Source organism: Aquarana catesbeiana, linkage group LG04, assembly GCF_042186555.1.
Source record: "Aquarana catesbeiana isolate 2022-GZ linkage group LG04, ASM4218655v1, whole genome shotgun sequence".
In the NCBI taxonomy this organism is placed as follows: domain Eukaryota; kingdom Metazoa; phylum Chordata; class Amphibia; order Anura; family Ranidae; genus Aquarana; species Aquarana catesbeiana.
Genome location: NC_133327.1, coordinates 307,689,664 through 307,705,572, shown reverse-complemented (window position 1 = coordinate 307,705,572; position 15,909 = coordinate 307,689,664). Strand labels below are relative to the sequence as shown.

At 42.3% G+C, this 15,909-nt stretch overlaps 1 protein-coding gene across 2 annotated transcripts in view; it reads left to right on the top strand.

Annotated features, from left to right (window-relative positions):
* The window catches only part of ASRGL1 (asparaginase and isoaspartyl peptidase 1), a 117,403-nt gene that overhangs the window by 63,087 nt on the left and 38,407 nt on the right, over positions 1–15,909 (top strand). The gene's annotated exons all lie outside the window — the stretch shown is intronic.

Sequence of the window (15,909 nt, the reverse complement as noted above, 5' to 3'; positions counted from 1 at the left end):
ACTCCACCCCCAAATAAAGAACATTGGGCTAATGGGAATCGTTTAAAAAAAAAAAAATGCAAAAAAAATAATGCTAATAATAATAATGGGGATGATGATTATGTGTCTTAGAAATATGTAAAAATTAAAGCATAAAAAATGAAAACTTACTAAGGTGGCTATACACTAGGATTCTCAAACTGGTGGCCCCTCCAGTTGTTGTTAGGGTTGCCACCTTTTCTTCAAGTCAAACCCAAACATTTTAGCGGCACACAGCAATTTTTTTATAGTATAAACTATACATATATTTTGCAATTAAATAGTCCGCAGAGTTCCCCCTTTTTAACCTCTGAATCCGCAGAGTTCCCCCTTTTTAACCTCTGAATCCGCAGAGTTCCCCCTTTTTAACCTCTGAATCCGCAGAGTTCCCCCTTTTTAACCTCTGAATCCGCAGAGTTCCCCCTTTTTAACCTCTGAATCCGCAGAGTTCCCCCTTTTTAACCTCTGAATCCGCAGAGTTCCCCCTTTTTAACCTCTGAATCCGCAGAGTTCCCCCTTTTTAACCTCTGAATCTGCAGAGTTCCCCCTCATACATCAGGGGACACAGCCATAGTAATTACTATAGGTTATAGGCCACCTTCAGGTGATGGACACTGGTACGCCCTAAATTAAGAAGTGCACTCCCTATATAACCCCTACCTCTATTGGGAGTACCTCAGTTTTTTCGCCAGTGTCTAAGGTGTTGGTCACGAGTAAAGATGTGCTGTGCTGAGCTCCACTGGAGCAATCCTTGCTGGGGCTAGCCATGCTGACGGATCCATTCAGAGTGTCTTTTAGACCAGGTTGAATGGTACCCAGGCCTCATATCCGAAGAAACGAGGCTTTTGCTTGCAAATGCTTCTCTTTCTAGAGAGCTGGACCCTGGGATCCAGTACTTTTGGTATTAAGGCAAATAAAGTTTTACTGGCAGGGTGCTGTTGCAGGTCCAGGATTGTGGGATACCTCAAGGTTCCCCTGTTCCTGAAGGTTTTTTTGGAGCCCACTGTGAAGGGTGAAGATTGGGTCTGATGGTTTACCACAGATAACCCTGCGGCGGGAAAAGATAAGTTTAGATTTTTGAATTTTTTTCATGAAAGTCTCCTTTAACTGAATAATGTTGTCATGCCTATGTGTCACCACTGGGGGCTGTATTGAGCACTCATCGCCTCATGCTGAAAACAGCCACTGTGTCAGAAGAGAACACTTCCTCCTTCTCCTCCGGCAAAGCAGATCCTCTGGTAAGAGGGGTAACTTGTCTTCCTGTGGGTAGCCCCTGCACTGGGATTCCCCCCTCAGGGGAGAGTAGAGGCCCAGATTCTTTTAAAAAAAAAAAAAAAGGCCGCCTGGCGGCTGTTTTACACACCCCCCCCCCTGCCGGCAGCTCTGGAAAGATTCAGATGAATCTATAGCCCGCCGCTCGCGCAGGAAAACCCAAACTTTTGAAAGGAGGGTGGAGCCGTAAGCAGCGCGGGGGGGGGGAGGGCTGTCGGCGTTCTCCGACGCCAGGGACGCATGGAGGTAGTTTTTAAAAGCACACTGTGTGCTGCTGCAGGCTGTGGAGGGACACAAAAGCAGAGGTGGCTTTTCTCAGGTTGGTAACACAGGTATTTCCTTTGACACATTGTTTTCAGGCTGGGCATTAATAGCAGCATTTTTATTGCTGGACTATAGCCTAGCAGTGTATGCATTCTTTTGGTAGTGCCTCTGCTTTGTGCGTTAGGCTATGAGTGGTAGTGGTTTGATTATTTTACAAACAACCTAAATCCATGTCCAAAAGAATGTCATCCCCCTCTGAGAGTGATGCAGTCGGTCAGAATGAGCCGTCAGGGGAGACTGGTGTTGCACCAGCACTGAACACTTCAGTCCCTGTATATATCTATCACACAGGAGGTTTTTTCTTCTACCATTTCTAGTGGAAAATAAGATTGATGCTATGATATGATATTGATACTATGCTATGCTATAACTTTCCATAGTGGGTTCTATCATAGCAGATCCCCATCCAGTGCTGAGGACCCTCATTTGAGGTACAAGGGGCAGGGGATCAGGAAGGTCTTCCAAAGAGACCTGGAAGATACTAATATATCCTCTTCTGAGGATCCTAGTATGGAGGGAGTAATCTCACATTTCTGGTACACTCCCTCACTAGATTGGTTCGTTTAACCCTTTTGCTGACTGTAGTGCAGTCTAGTGATGAGCCCACCTCTGGTTGGTAACCTTCCCCGTCTGGGGACGCTTTTCCTACCCATTCAGGGCTAAAAAAAAGCTGTTATATTCAGAATGGGAACACCTGGATAAGCTGTTTTTTTCCTCCAAAAAGGTGTATCTATGGAGGAAGAATTCTATAAGAAGTGGGAGGTTCCAGCAATTTAATGCTGCAATCACCTCGGGGAATAAAATTCTTTCTTGTCCGATAGACAATGCGCAAATGGTAAGGATTCAACAGATAAAAAGTTGGAACTTCTGCTTAAGAACAACATATCTCTGGCAGGTTCAGTAATGCAGCCGATTCTTACGGCAATTGGGGTATCTCCGTCCATAAGGATCAGTTTGTAGAGATACTTAAGATTCTTCCTGATCAGCAGGCCCAGTAATGGGCTGGCGTATCAGATGCACTACGGTGGATGCAATGGTAAATTGTATCATTCAAGCTTCACGGCTTATGCTGGGACTAGTACATACACACAGAGTCCTGTGGCTGGTAAATTGGTCAGCCAAAGCACCATGTAAAAGCTCCTAGCCAGTTTCCCTTTTCATGGCGAACGGTTACTGGAGACGATCTGGATAAATATATCCAAAGGTTTTCTAATGGGAAAAGTTCTCCTTTGCCAGTAAAAGAAGAAGTTCAAACATTTCTCCTTTTTAGCATGCTGCCTCTCCAGTACCAGGAGCATCTGCCCCTAGTCTTGACGGCCTTCACTGTCAAGCTCAAGAGGTAGACCTCAGGGGCAGTCCCAGGGCCAGAAGAGGTCTTGGGGCAGAAAGCCTGACAAAGCAAAATGCTAAGGCCTCCTTATGAAGGAGCACCCCCGTTTACTCGGGTGGGGGAAGGCTTCTGCAATTTTCAAATCTGGCAGGAACAATGTCAGGACAGATGGGCTTCCTTAGTTTCTCTAGGTTACAAACTAGAGCTCCAAGAGTTCCTTGTTTTCTAAAGTCAAATGTTTACAGAAATCCAGAGGAAGTCTCTCTTTTTGCTCTGGATCATCTTTTTTTTCTCAAGAGGTAATATCAGAGGTTCCCTTAGAGGAACAGAGTTCAGGGTTTTATTCAAACCTTTTTTTCTTACGGTTCCAAAACCAAACGGGGAGGTAAGACCCATTTTAGATCTCAAAGATCTGAACCAGCCCTTAAATATCTGGTCCTTTTGCATGGAGGCAATCCGATCGGTGGTCTCCATTTTTGCAAGGAGGAGAGTTCTGGCACCAATCAATGTCAAAGATGCATATCTCCACGTACCGATATTTCCCGTTCATCAGAAATTTCTACACTTCGAAGTAGAAAATCGCCAATTTCAGTTTGTGGCTCTGCCATTTGGTCTAGCCACTGCACCACGGGTATTCACAAAAATCCTGACACCTCCCTTAGTCAGGTTAACGGTCTTAGCCTATTTAGATGATCTGCTTTTAGTAGATCAATCAGTCTATGGCCTAAACCAAAGTTTAATCTCTGCTGTAAGCTACCTGGAATGCCTAGGTTGGATGCTCAACCTAGAAAAATCCTCCTTTAAAACCATCAAGGAGATTACAGTTCTTGGGGCTAGTCATAGATACCGTACACAGAAGGTATTCTTACCCCAGGCAAGCATTGGTTCCAGTAAAGAACTGATTCAACTTGTCAAAGCAAAAAGAAAACTTTCCATTCAGATGTGCATGAAATTGTTAAGGAAAATGGTGGCCTCCTTCGAGGCCGTTCCTTATGCGCAGTTTCATTCAAGACTGCTACAAACTCTATTCTGTCGGTCTGGAACAAGAAGGTTCAGGCTTTGCTTTTTTCCAATGCTCTTATCCCCCCAGGTGTGTCTGAGCCTCAATTGGTGTCAGCAACCTCCAAAAGGGGAATTTTTTTTTTTTTTACCAGTATCTTGGAAAATGGTAACAACGGATGCCAGCCTTCTAGGTTGGCAAACAGTCCTGGAAGAAGCTTCTGTCCAGGGGAAATGGTCCAAGGACCAGAAAGGACCCTGTCCATCAACGTTCTAGAAATTAGGGCAGTACATCTGGTCCTGGCTCAAGCTGCGGAATTGTCCTGTCAGGATTCAATCCGGCAATGCCATGGATATGGCTTACATCAAATCACCAAGGGAGCACAAGAAGTAGTGCAGTCCAAAAAGAAGTGAATCATGTTCTAGCTTGGGCAGAAAGCAACATACCTTGTCTATCAGCAATGTCCATTCCAGGGATAGAGAATTGGCAGGCGGACTATTGAGTCGCCAACTATTGTTTCCGGGAGAATGGTCCCTTCACCCCGACATCTTCCTCTCGATATGTCAAGAATGGGGTATTCTGGACATAGATCTGTTTGCGTCCAGATTTAACAACAAAGTCGACAACTTTGTGTCTGGGACGAAGGATCCGCTAGCGTGCGGAACAGATGCCTTGGTCTTCCCAATAGGATCAGTTTTTTTCACTGATCTATGTGTTCCTCCAGTTGTGCTACTTCCACGCCTTCTCCGCAGAATCAAGCAGGAAGGGGAAGAAGCGATTCTGGTGGTCCTGGTGTGGCCCAGAAGATCTTGGTTTGCCGAGATCATAAAGATGGCAATAGAAGTCCCTTGGACCCTGCCATTATGGCCAGACCTTCTAGCTCAAGGTCCGGTATTCCATCCTACCTTACAAACGCTAAATTTAGTGGTTTTTGCTATTGAAACCCACATTCTAAAGGATCATGGGTTATCTCCTTCAGTAGTGTCTACTTTGATTAATGCTAGGAAACCAGCCTCCAGAGTCATTTACTTTAGAATCTGGTAGGCACATATTTTCTGTTATGGATCCAGGGGTTGGCACCCCAGGAAGTATGTCATAGGGCAGGATTCTTGAATTCCTGCATATGGGATTAGAAATGAACCTGGCCCTGAGTACGATCAAGGGCCAGGTCTCGGCCTTATCAATATTTTTTTCAACGGCCTCTTGCTTCTCACTCTCTGGTGCACACTTTTATTCAGTGGGTAACCAGAATTAATCCCCTTGTCAGGGCACCTCTAAATCCTTGGGATTTGAATTTTAGTCTTGTTGGCTTTACAGATCAGCCTTTTGAACCTATACGGGAAATTCCCTAAGTTCTTTTAAAGAAAAATAGTCTTTTTGGTTGCCATATCTTCTGTCAAGAAGAATATCGGATTTTGCGGCTCTGTCTTGTAAAGAGCCATATGTTAAATTATGCATAAGGATAAGGTGGTATTGCGGCCGCATCCTAAATTTTCTACCAAAAGTGATGACAGGTTCTCACCTGAACCTGGATATTATTCTGCCTTTTTTTCCCCAGAGTCTCGATCTAAGGAAAAGAAGGCACTACATTCCCTTGATGTAGTAATAGCGGTTAAGGTATATTTTTAGGAAACCGCTCAGATTCACAAAAACAAATATTTTGTTTGTGCTGCCAGAAGGTCCTAAAGAGGACAAGCAGCATCGAAATCTACTATTTCCAAATGGATTAGTCAAGTGATTGTTTAATCTTATGGTCTGAGGAAGAAAGTTCCTCCTTTTCATGTTAAAACACATTCCACCAGGGCTGTTAGTGCCTCATGGGCGGTGCGTTACCAGGCCTCTATAGCTCAGATCTGCAAGGCCGCAACTTGGTCTTCAGTCCATACATTTACCAGATTCTATCAAATCTATGTAAAAGGTCATCAGGATATTGCCTTTGGGCGTAGTGTACTGCAGGCTGCAGTATATGTGCTCTGGCCTCTTAATGCCCTACCTTTTTATTGTGTCTCCCTCCCTTCAGTTGCCATTGCTATGGGACATCCCACATAGTAATTACTATGGCTCTGTGTCCCCTGATGTATGAAAAGAAAACAGGATTTTTAAAACCGCTTCCCTTTAAAATCCTTTTCTTTGAGGTACATCAGGGGACACAGAGGTCCCTCCCTTCTTGGTATACACGTGTATTGCTTGGCTACAAAACTGAATACTCCCAGTAGTGGGAGGGGTTATATAGGGAGTGCACTTGTTAATTTAGGGCGTGCCAGTGTCCATCACCTGAAGGTGGCCTATAACCCACATAGTAATTACTATGGCTCTGTGTCCCCTGATGTACCTCAAAGAAAAGGATTTTACAGGTAAGCTGTTTTAAAAATCCCCTTTTTACATCTGAATCCGCAGAGGTCCCCCTTTTTACATCTGAATCCACAGAGGTCCCCCTTTTTACATCTGAATCTGCAGCGTTCCCCCACACTGTAAGGGAGTACTCTGGGGACTCTGATGTAAGGGGGAACACTGTGTACTCTGATGCACAGTGAAGCCTCAGGTGTATAGGGGAACAGTGATATAAGGGGTGCTCTGAGAACCCTGATTTCCCTTCGTGTACTCACTCAGAGGCAGGAGAGAGAAGGGTGGAGACTTCAGTCACAGGCAGGGATGGATGGTGAGCTCACTCACACCTTGGCAGTCAGCACCTCTCATCTAGATGTATCTGAGGCTGCTGAACTTCAAATTTCCGGCCCCCCACTTCCCTTTTCTGAGGCACAGCGCTGGGGATTGGAGTGTGGGCAGACACGGGGGGGTAGGGGCGGGAGAAAGAGGAGCAGATTGAGACCTCTCTCCTCTCCCATCTGTATGTGGGGGAAACTGTTAGTGCTGGCTTTGGGCAGTGTGTAAGAGTTTAACAGACACTCAGCTTAGACAATTGCAGCCAGCAACCCTGCATGAGGCCAATGTCCAGTCTTAATAATGTGTCCGGGTTTCAGGCAGTTTGAAACCCGGACACAGGATTCCAAACCCGAACTGTCCGGATGAATCCCGGACAGGTGGCAACCCTAGTTGTTGTGTAACTAAAAGTCCCATCATGCCCCTGCCTGAGGGAGTCAGTCATGCTTGTAACTGTAACTGTCAGCCTTGCAATGCCTCATGGGACTTGTAGTTTTGCAACAGCTGGAGGGCTGCCAGTTTGAGACCCTTGATATACACCAATGCTCCATCAGAAGTCAATGGACTACATGAGCACCAATACACATACACACCAATAATGCCATCGGGTGCACCAAGCGCTCCAATGTAAGTACATTCAAAGATATGGAAAATACAAAGGAGATCTGCAAAAGGCTCTCACCCTGTCAGTCACCAGGAAGCATAATTCCAATCCAATGGCTGCTGGTCAAAACCGAGTGTGCCCACTAATGGAACAGATGCTGAGAGGAAAGCCTGCACTAGTGGAATGCATAACTGTCAATGACAGCTTTCAGGACTGCCAGAGTAGGAGGCTCGCCAAACACTCATATAACATCCAGAGCCTTTGTCATTATATGGACTTGAACAATAACAGACACTGTGCCAACCAGACACAAGGCATCCAGGCCCACTCCAAATAATAACACAAATGCACCCTGGCATGAAAAATTACACCATGCAGAAAAATAAAAAACAACGTGGAAAGATGTAAAAATTAAATTGCCACACACTTTTTATGTAGCTACTGGATGATGATCTAATTTAGTGGAGCCAGTCTACAGACAGTCCAAAGATATACAGTGCCGTCAGAACCTTCAAAAGGCAGAAGGAAAAAAAAAGGCATAACACTCCATGTCAATGTCAGTGTCCAGGATCGACCCCCCATAAGGCCCAAATCCCGTAAATTACAGACCAACCCCTATACTAAAAATGTATGAAAATAATTTATATAATGCAAATAATCAATAAATCAATACAAAAAAAAGAGCAAAAAAGGATAATGAAATATCATGTATACATGCGTCCGGTGTGTGGACTGTATGCTATGCTTGTGAATATTCTCACCTTGTGAGTATAATGGATATTTGTATATTTTTCATATATCCAATCGTATCCAACCCATAGCAAATCTGAGTGCCAGCTTCATGGGTACCACTGATACTCTGATACTCTTGAAAGTCTTTTCCCTTTTTTATTTTTGAGATAGGATGCCATGCTTGGGACTGGCATGCAGGATGTGATGGTAATTGTTCATATTTAAAGTCCTGCAGAACACTTCCTAAGAACAATTAAAGACCACTCATCCATATGCTTTTAACGCCCATAGTGCCCAGTCTACATTTTGTTAGAACACAGGAAATTGACAATAGAAGCCAGATTGTATCTTCTATCTTCTAATTTTCATTAAGCATGTTGCTTCAAAAACAACTTGGCAGTAGCTGTTTCCTATTCCTATCCTGCCAGGTTACTTTTTCGACTGATTATTTTTAGGTATGAATGTAAAAAACTTTTGAAAGCAATATCTATCATTTAAAATGCTAATAGAATTACTGTAGCACATAGATTGTAGAATGTATTTCTTATTAACACATAAACTGTTTACTTTGTGGTAATGTAGTGTTGCTAGTTTTGAGTTATCTTGCAGGTGCAAATGCTAAGAGCATGTCTATGCATCTGAAAACGGGTGCAAATTCCCTGCAACTGGTCATGACATTTTAGCAAAAGCAAAGCAGAGTGTAATTCTGTCAAACTTGCTAGCAGCACTAGTATTCTTTGTAGTAGCTCTAAACTAAAGGCCAGCAACGGTAGTGTTTTCAGTCATAAATAGCTAAATTTAAAACACACATAATAGGTTTGCGCCTCTCTACAAAGAGGGCGAACATTATGGTGGTAACGACAGGTACATTGTACAACATACATGTAAAGTAATAATTCTTGGAGCCACTGTGGAAATTTTTTACCAGGGGGCCCCTACACATATGAGAGGGACAATGGTGGGGGTGATTACTGGGGGGATTATAACCATATACCTATCCAATCTACCAATCCTCAATTAAACAATTATATTTTTCCCATGGAGGGAGGCAGTCTAAAAAAAAACATAGAGCCAAATGAGGGACCAGAGGGGGAAGAGGACAAGGTCAGAAAAGAAGGCGGGTCTAACAGATACTGGGCTATTCAATCTAAGTACAGCCATCATGAAGAGAAGGTGGTATTAAATCATGGTCTTAAATTTGTTCCTCGCGCCCCTTAAATAAGTTTGAAACTTACATGGATATTCATAAGTACATTCGCAAACTTAATGTGCAGAAATACATTATTTCTCATCCTATTCGTAATAGGACTATGGTTCCATCTGAGTTTCAACATACCACCTTGTAAAATGCTTAATTGTTTAACCCTCCAAGCCATTCAGCCCCTTCAGTTGGAGTTTTTAGGGACCTAGTATTCAAAGACCTTGACAAACTGACCATAGAGAAAAAGGGGATGGATGCAGTCTTTAAAAGGGGTTTGCACTCTCTTAAACAGAGGATTGACATTACCGTCCGCCCGGCTGACAAAGGGGCGGTATTTTCATTCCTGACAGTGCTGCTTATGTAGAGGAGATGAATAGAATCTTATCTGATAAGAATACATATTTTCCTCTTGGAAATAATCCGACTCAGAAATACAAGAGAGAACTTCAGGTGATAGTAGGTGAGGGTTTCAATAAAGGCATTTTGAACAAAATGGAGAAGTTTTATTTGATCCTGGTTGCACCCTGCATTCCGGTGATCTACTATCTCCTGAAAGTTCATAAGAAAACTCTAAACCCACCTGGCTGCCCGATAATTAACGGATTTGATTCCGTTCTTTCTAGGATTGGGAGATACATAGACAATTTTTTTCAGCCTCTTGTCTCCAAAAACTCCTTCCCATCTTAAAGACAGCACACAGGTTATTAACATTTTAAGGAAAATCACTTGGAAAGAAGGGTATATTATGGCTACTGCTGACGTGGCCTCTTTATACACCATTTTTTCCTATCGCCATGGTAGAGAAGCTGTGAAGTGCTTTTTGGAGAAAGATTTGGGCATTCGTGGGTTGCAGCAACAGTTCCTTCTCCATCTCCTCGACTTTGCTATGAGCCACAACTATTTTTGGTTAAATGTTCCTTACTATCTGCAAGGTCGGGGCGTGGCGATGGGTGCCAAGTTTGCGCCTAGTATGGCTAATCTTTTTATGGCCATGTGGGAGGAGGACGTCATCTATGGTCGACAGAGGACTAAGCTGGTCTTCTGGGGAAGATACATTGATGACATCCTCCTATGTGAAGGAGACTGTGTCTCTTTGGATCTCTTCATTGGTGAGCTTAACACCAATGATATAGGCATTGTTCTACAACACTAGGCCAGTACTTCCGTTATACATTTTTTAGACCTGGAAATTGGAGTACAAAACGACAGGCTTATTACTTCTACATACTTCAAGGATACGTATAGGAATGGCTACATAGTTGCCATCATGAGTCTTGGCTCAGGTCTGTTCCTATGAGTCAATTCCTCAGATTGAGGAGGAATTACTCCTTACAGGAGCACTATCTGAGGGAGGCGGAGTTCTTGAAAACTCGCTTCCTACAGAAGAGATATGCAGTTAAAGATCTTGATTGGGGCAGCACAGTGGTGTAGTGGGTAGCACTTTCGCCTAGCAGTAAGAAGGGTTGCTGGTTCGAATCCCAACCACGAACTACCTGCCTGGAGTTTGCATGTTCTCCCTGTGCCTGCGTGGGATTCCTCCGGGTACTCCGGTTTCCTCCCACACTCCAAAGACATGCTGGCAGGTTAATTGGATCCTATCTAAATTGTCCCAAGTATGTATGAACGTGAGTTAGGGACCTTAGATTGTAAGCTCCTTGAGGGTAGGCACTGATGTGAATGTACAATGTATATGTAAAAGCGCTGCGTAAATTGACGGCGCTATATAAGTACCTGAAATAAATAAATATTAAAAAAAAAAAAAAGATCTTGATTGGATTATAACTGATGTTGCCTGAAGAGAAAGATGATTTATTAAAAACTAAAATAAGACTAAGGGGGAGAATTTTCTTCTCGTTTTTCGTTTTATACTACCTATTCGAATCAACATTTTTCGATTAAAAAGATTTTTGGAAAACACTGGGGTGTTCTAAAAAATGATAGAATACTAGGTCTTTTGCTCCCGGAACTACCCAGTGTCACCTAATAGAGGTGCACCCCCTATGAGACTCCAGATAGCCCCAAACGTAATTAGCCCCCCAGTAAGACAAAGTTTTTTTTTTTTTTGTTTTTTTTTTGAGATTTTAGGGGGCTACTATCGATGTAGAAAGTGCAAAGTTTATCAAAATAATTAATAATAAAGTGTGGCGCTAATAAATTGCTAAGCAAGTAGTAGTGATCTCTGTGAAAGAATATTTAAGACTTAGAGTGTATACCCATAGAGTGAATGTTAAAACATCCCAAAGGATATATAGAGGTAAATAATAACAGTGAATGCTTAGGTATGTGAAGCAGTGAACGCTTAGTAACAAGCAATGGGTTAATTAAGGAACAATTGTGCATAAGATACCATATTCAAAAAAAATATATAATAATAATACAAAGTGTCCCAGTATATTGAGTGTGTAGCTCAATAGAAAAGTATTGTCCGTTTGTGCAAACACTGAGAGAAAAGACGTCCAAAGCCCTAAGGAGGGTAAACATATAAAAATATTGGAAGTCTGTTATTGGGAAGATGCGGTACTTCGAGTAAATCCCACAGCCATCTGGGTGTAGGCCATCTTCATATGCAGTGATTTAAGGGCTGTTTTAAAAATCCTTAAATACAGGTGGGTTCCTCACTCATATAGATGGTTTCAACATAGAGAGAGAAAGACAAAAGGATGCCCTTACCAGATAAGGTGGACTCACAGGCCCTTGGCGGTGAGTCAAACGAGCTTGTACCGTCAAGCGGTATGGGGTGGCGATCTGTGAGAAGATTTTGTGTGGAATCTCGTCAGAAGTCCTCAGATGATGTACCAATTTGGGATCAGGAACCTCCAAGGATATATAAAGCGCAGTTGTGTGGGGGGCTTATTCATACCCCAGCAGAAGCCTTTGCGGGCGAAACGCGTTGGATTTCTATGATTACACCCCACCACTACTCACTGCGCTGTTTTTATACCATTTTTTATGCCTCTTTTTATTATTTTGTATTTTTAACCAAGTTTTTACTGCCCTCGTTTGTAATTTTTCGGAGTGTATTCCTGAATAAAGTGCTATTACGCTTTTTTGAAAAATAAGGATTTACACTATGTGGAAGTTTTCTTCTTTTCCTTGTTCACTCGCTCATGGGATGGACCATTGAGGAAACGATCAACCGGCAACCGAAGCCGATCCTTGGAGGTTCCTGATCCCAAATTGGTACATCATCTGAGGACTTCTGACGAGATTCCACACAAAATCTTCTCACAGATCGCCACCCCATACCGCTTGACGATACAAGCTCGTTTGACTCACCGCCAAGGGCCTGTGAGTCCACCTTATCTGGTAAGGGCATCCTTTTGTCTTTCCCTCTCTATGTTGAAACCATCTATATGAGTGAGGAACCCACCTGTATTTAAGGATTTTTAAAACAGCCCTTAAATCACTGCATATGAAGATGGCCTACACCCAGATGGCTGTGGGATTTACTCGAAGTACCGCATCTTCCCAATAACAGACTTCCAATATTTTTATATGTTTACCCTCCTTAGGGCTTTGGACGTCTTTTCTCTCAGTATTTGCACAAACGGACAATACTTTTCTATTGAGCTACACACTCAATATACTGGGACACTTTGTATTATTATTATATATTTTTTTGAATATGGTATCTTATGCACAATTGTTCCTTAATTAACCCATTGCTTGTTACTAAGCGTTCACTCCTTCACATACCTAAGCATTCACTGTTATTATTTACCTCTATATATCCTTTGGGATGTTTTAACATTCACTCTATGGGTATACACTCTAAGTCTTAAATATTCTTTCACAGAGATCACTACTACTTGCTTAGCAATTTATTAGCGCCACACTTTATTATTATTTTTACACTTGCAACGGTCAGATTGTTGTGTTGGCTGCTTCATTTCAGTTTACTCCAGGAGTTGGCGCAATTTCTACACCTTTTTTATCAAAATAATTGTCTCAGGGAGAGAAAGTACCTCTCCTTTAGTTCTAATGTTACTGGTCGAATATATGATGTGGGATCTTTCATCACTTGTTCGACCAAGAATGTGATGTATATGATCATGTATCCTTGCGGCCTACACTATGCGAGTCACACTATTCGTAAGCTTTAAACTAGACACTTGGCAAATATATTCGTAAAGGTTTTTTGAACCATAGTTTATCAAAACAATATATTTTGTGACATAAGAGCTTAAAGGGCACATCCTTTATGGCTATAGATAGGTTTGATCCTCATTGGAGAGGCAGCCATATCAGGAGAGAGATCTCAAAGATGGAGACCTGGTGGATTTTCTGTTTTAAAATCTTACAGACCATTTGGCTTAAACATAGAATGGGATGTTAACCACTTAAAGACCGAGCCGCTTTCTGAGATTTGTTGTTTAATTTGTTTTTTGCTAGAAAATTACTTAGAACCACCAAACATTTTTTTCTAACACCCTAGAGAATAAAATGGCGGTCGTTGCAATACTTTCTATCACACCGTACTTGCGCAGCGGTCTTACAAGCGCACTTTTTTTGGAAAAAATGCACTTTTTGAATTAGAAAAATAAGACGACAGTAAAGTTAGCCCAATTTTTTTTATATTGTGAAAGATAATGTTACGCCGAGTAAATTGATACCCAACATGTCACGCTTCAAAATTGCTCCCGCTCGTGGAATGGCGACAAAGTTTTCCCCTAAAAATCTCCATAGGCGACGTTTAAAAAATTCTATATGTTGCATGTTTTAAGTTACAGAGTAGAACTAGGGCTAGAATTATTGCTCTCGCTCTACCGATCGTGGTGATACCTCACATGTGTGGTTTGAACACCATTTTCATATGCGGGCGCTAGTAAGGTATGCGTTCGCTTCTGCACGCAAGCTCGTCGGAACGGGCACGTTTAAAAAAAAAAAAAAAAATTTTTACTTATTTTACAAAAAATTGTCACTTTTATTCCTATTACAAGGAACATCCCTTGTAATAGAAAAAAGCATGACAGGACCTCTTAATTATGAGATCTGGGATCAAAAGGACTTTATTTACATTAAAATGCAATAAAGAGAAAAAAATATCATTTAAAAAAAAAAAAAAAAAAAAAAAAGGCCCCTTAAGAGTAATGGGTGGAAGTGAAGTTTTGACATTGCTTCCGCCCTGCAGTGATATGGAGATGAGTGGGGCCCATCTTCCCCTCACTCGTCTCCATACCCAGGCAGGGGACAGACGCGATCGCTTCCACCTCTGCTGATGGCTCTGGTAAGCGGTGGAGGGCACCGGATCGCGGCGGGAGGGGGGCCCCTCTCCCGCCGCCGATAAAAGTGATCTTGAGGCGAATCCACACAGAGATCACTTTTATCTTGTAGCGGATCGCCAGCTGAAGAAGAGGAGACCGGTGTTATGGCAGCTAGCTGCTGCCATAACGATAACCTCCTTCAAAGTCATCACGTAAAACGACGGTGGGCAGTCCGGAAGTGGTTAATGCCTTTATCAACAATAGCTGAATCCCTTGATTAGTCTTCCTTTTTAGCATGTTTAGTTTCTCCATGTTGTTCTTATGCATTTATATTTTCTGTACTACCTGTTTTCAACCACTAGATGGCAGCATTGCATCTATTTCATAGTCCAGTTTTTGATTAAGCTGTAAATTCTATTAATATCTTTTTTTTTTTTTTTTTTTTTTTTTAGTTTTATTTCCATTTTTGGATATTTTTGGGTTCTTCCATTTTATATATCTATTATCTTTGTTTCCAATTGGGCCCGGTTCTTTCTCCTTCTAACTAGTTTCTCCTCTCTCAGAAACTAGTTAGGAAACATTATAAAGTATACCAATCTGGTCTCCCTAAGCATTGCCGCCGTGGGTGTGTCTGGTCATGTATGTCTAAGCCGTGGTGTAAACATCCGGTTATGACGCGGTTCCGCTTCTGGCAGATGAGAGAGAAGCTTGGAGTGCAGGGGGAATGGGAGTTTCCATCTCGCCCTCCTTCCTATATAAAGAGGATACAACGAGCTCTGAGCACGCCCCTGACGACATTCCATTGGACGAAACGCCGCGTAGGGTGGAGCTCCGACGTCACAACGCTGTAACGTGCCAATCACGGCCATCTTTGTGGTTGGAAACAAGTGATATCCATGACAGACTGCAGCTTCTGACATGCCTGTTTTTATTTAATAAAATGTGAGTACTCTGGCTATTTAATTTATCCTGGTTTTAAATATTACACCATGAGGAGTTGCTTTCTTGTATTCTATGCATGTACCTATGAATTTCCATTTGGTGAGACTACAAGACTCAGCCATCTATGATCCAATTGAAGTGGTTTTGTGACGCTGTGGACATATCATGCTTGTTTGACCACCTGTAATTCAGTGGTCCATTTTCGTTAAGAGGCCCGGTGTGTTGATGTTCAGTGGAGGATAATCTCATGCTCACCTAATTGTATCTGTCTACACCGTGGGTGGTTCCCATTTTTTCCCTGAACAAGGACTTTGTCTTAAACACTAAAACTTTTAATTTTATGTTTTTAGAGCTGCATACACTCATCTTTCATAAATAGCTAAATACATTGCAATAAGTGAGACCTCTGATATACAATATATTCAAATTCTGAGACCCTTAAGTTCATGATGTTTCAGTTTTACAATTTAGGACTCCGCTACCCATACTCAATTTGGGTGTGCTGCTGCTGTATGACTGAACATGGAATTTGATAAAATGCTAGGTGAAATACAAAGACATTTTGGGGTTGATTTTACTATAACTGGAGAGTGCAAAATCTGGTGCAGCTGTGTATGGTAG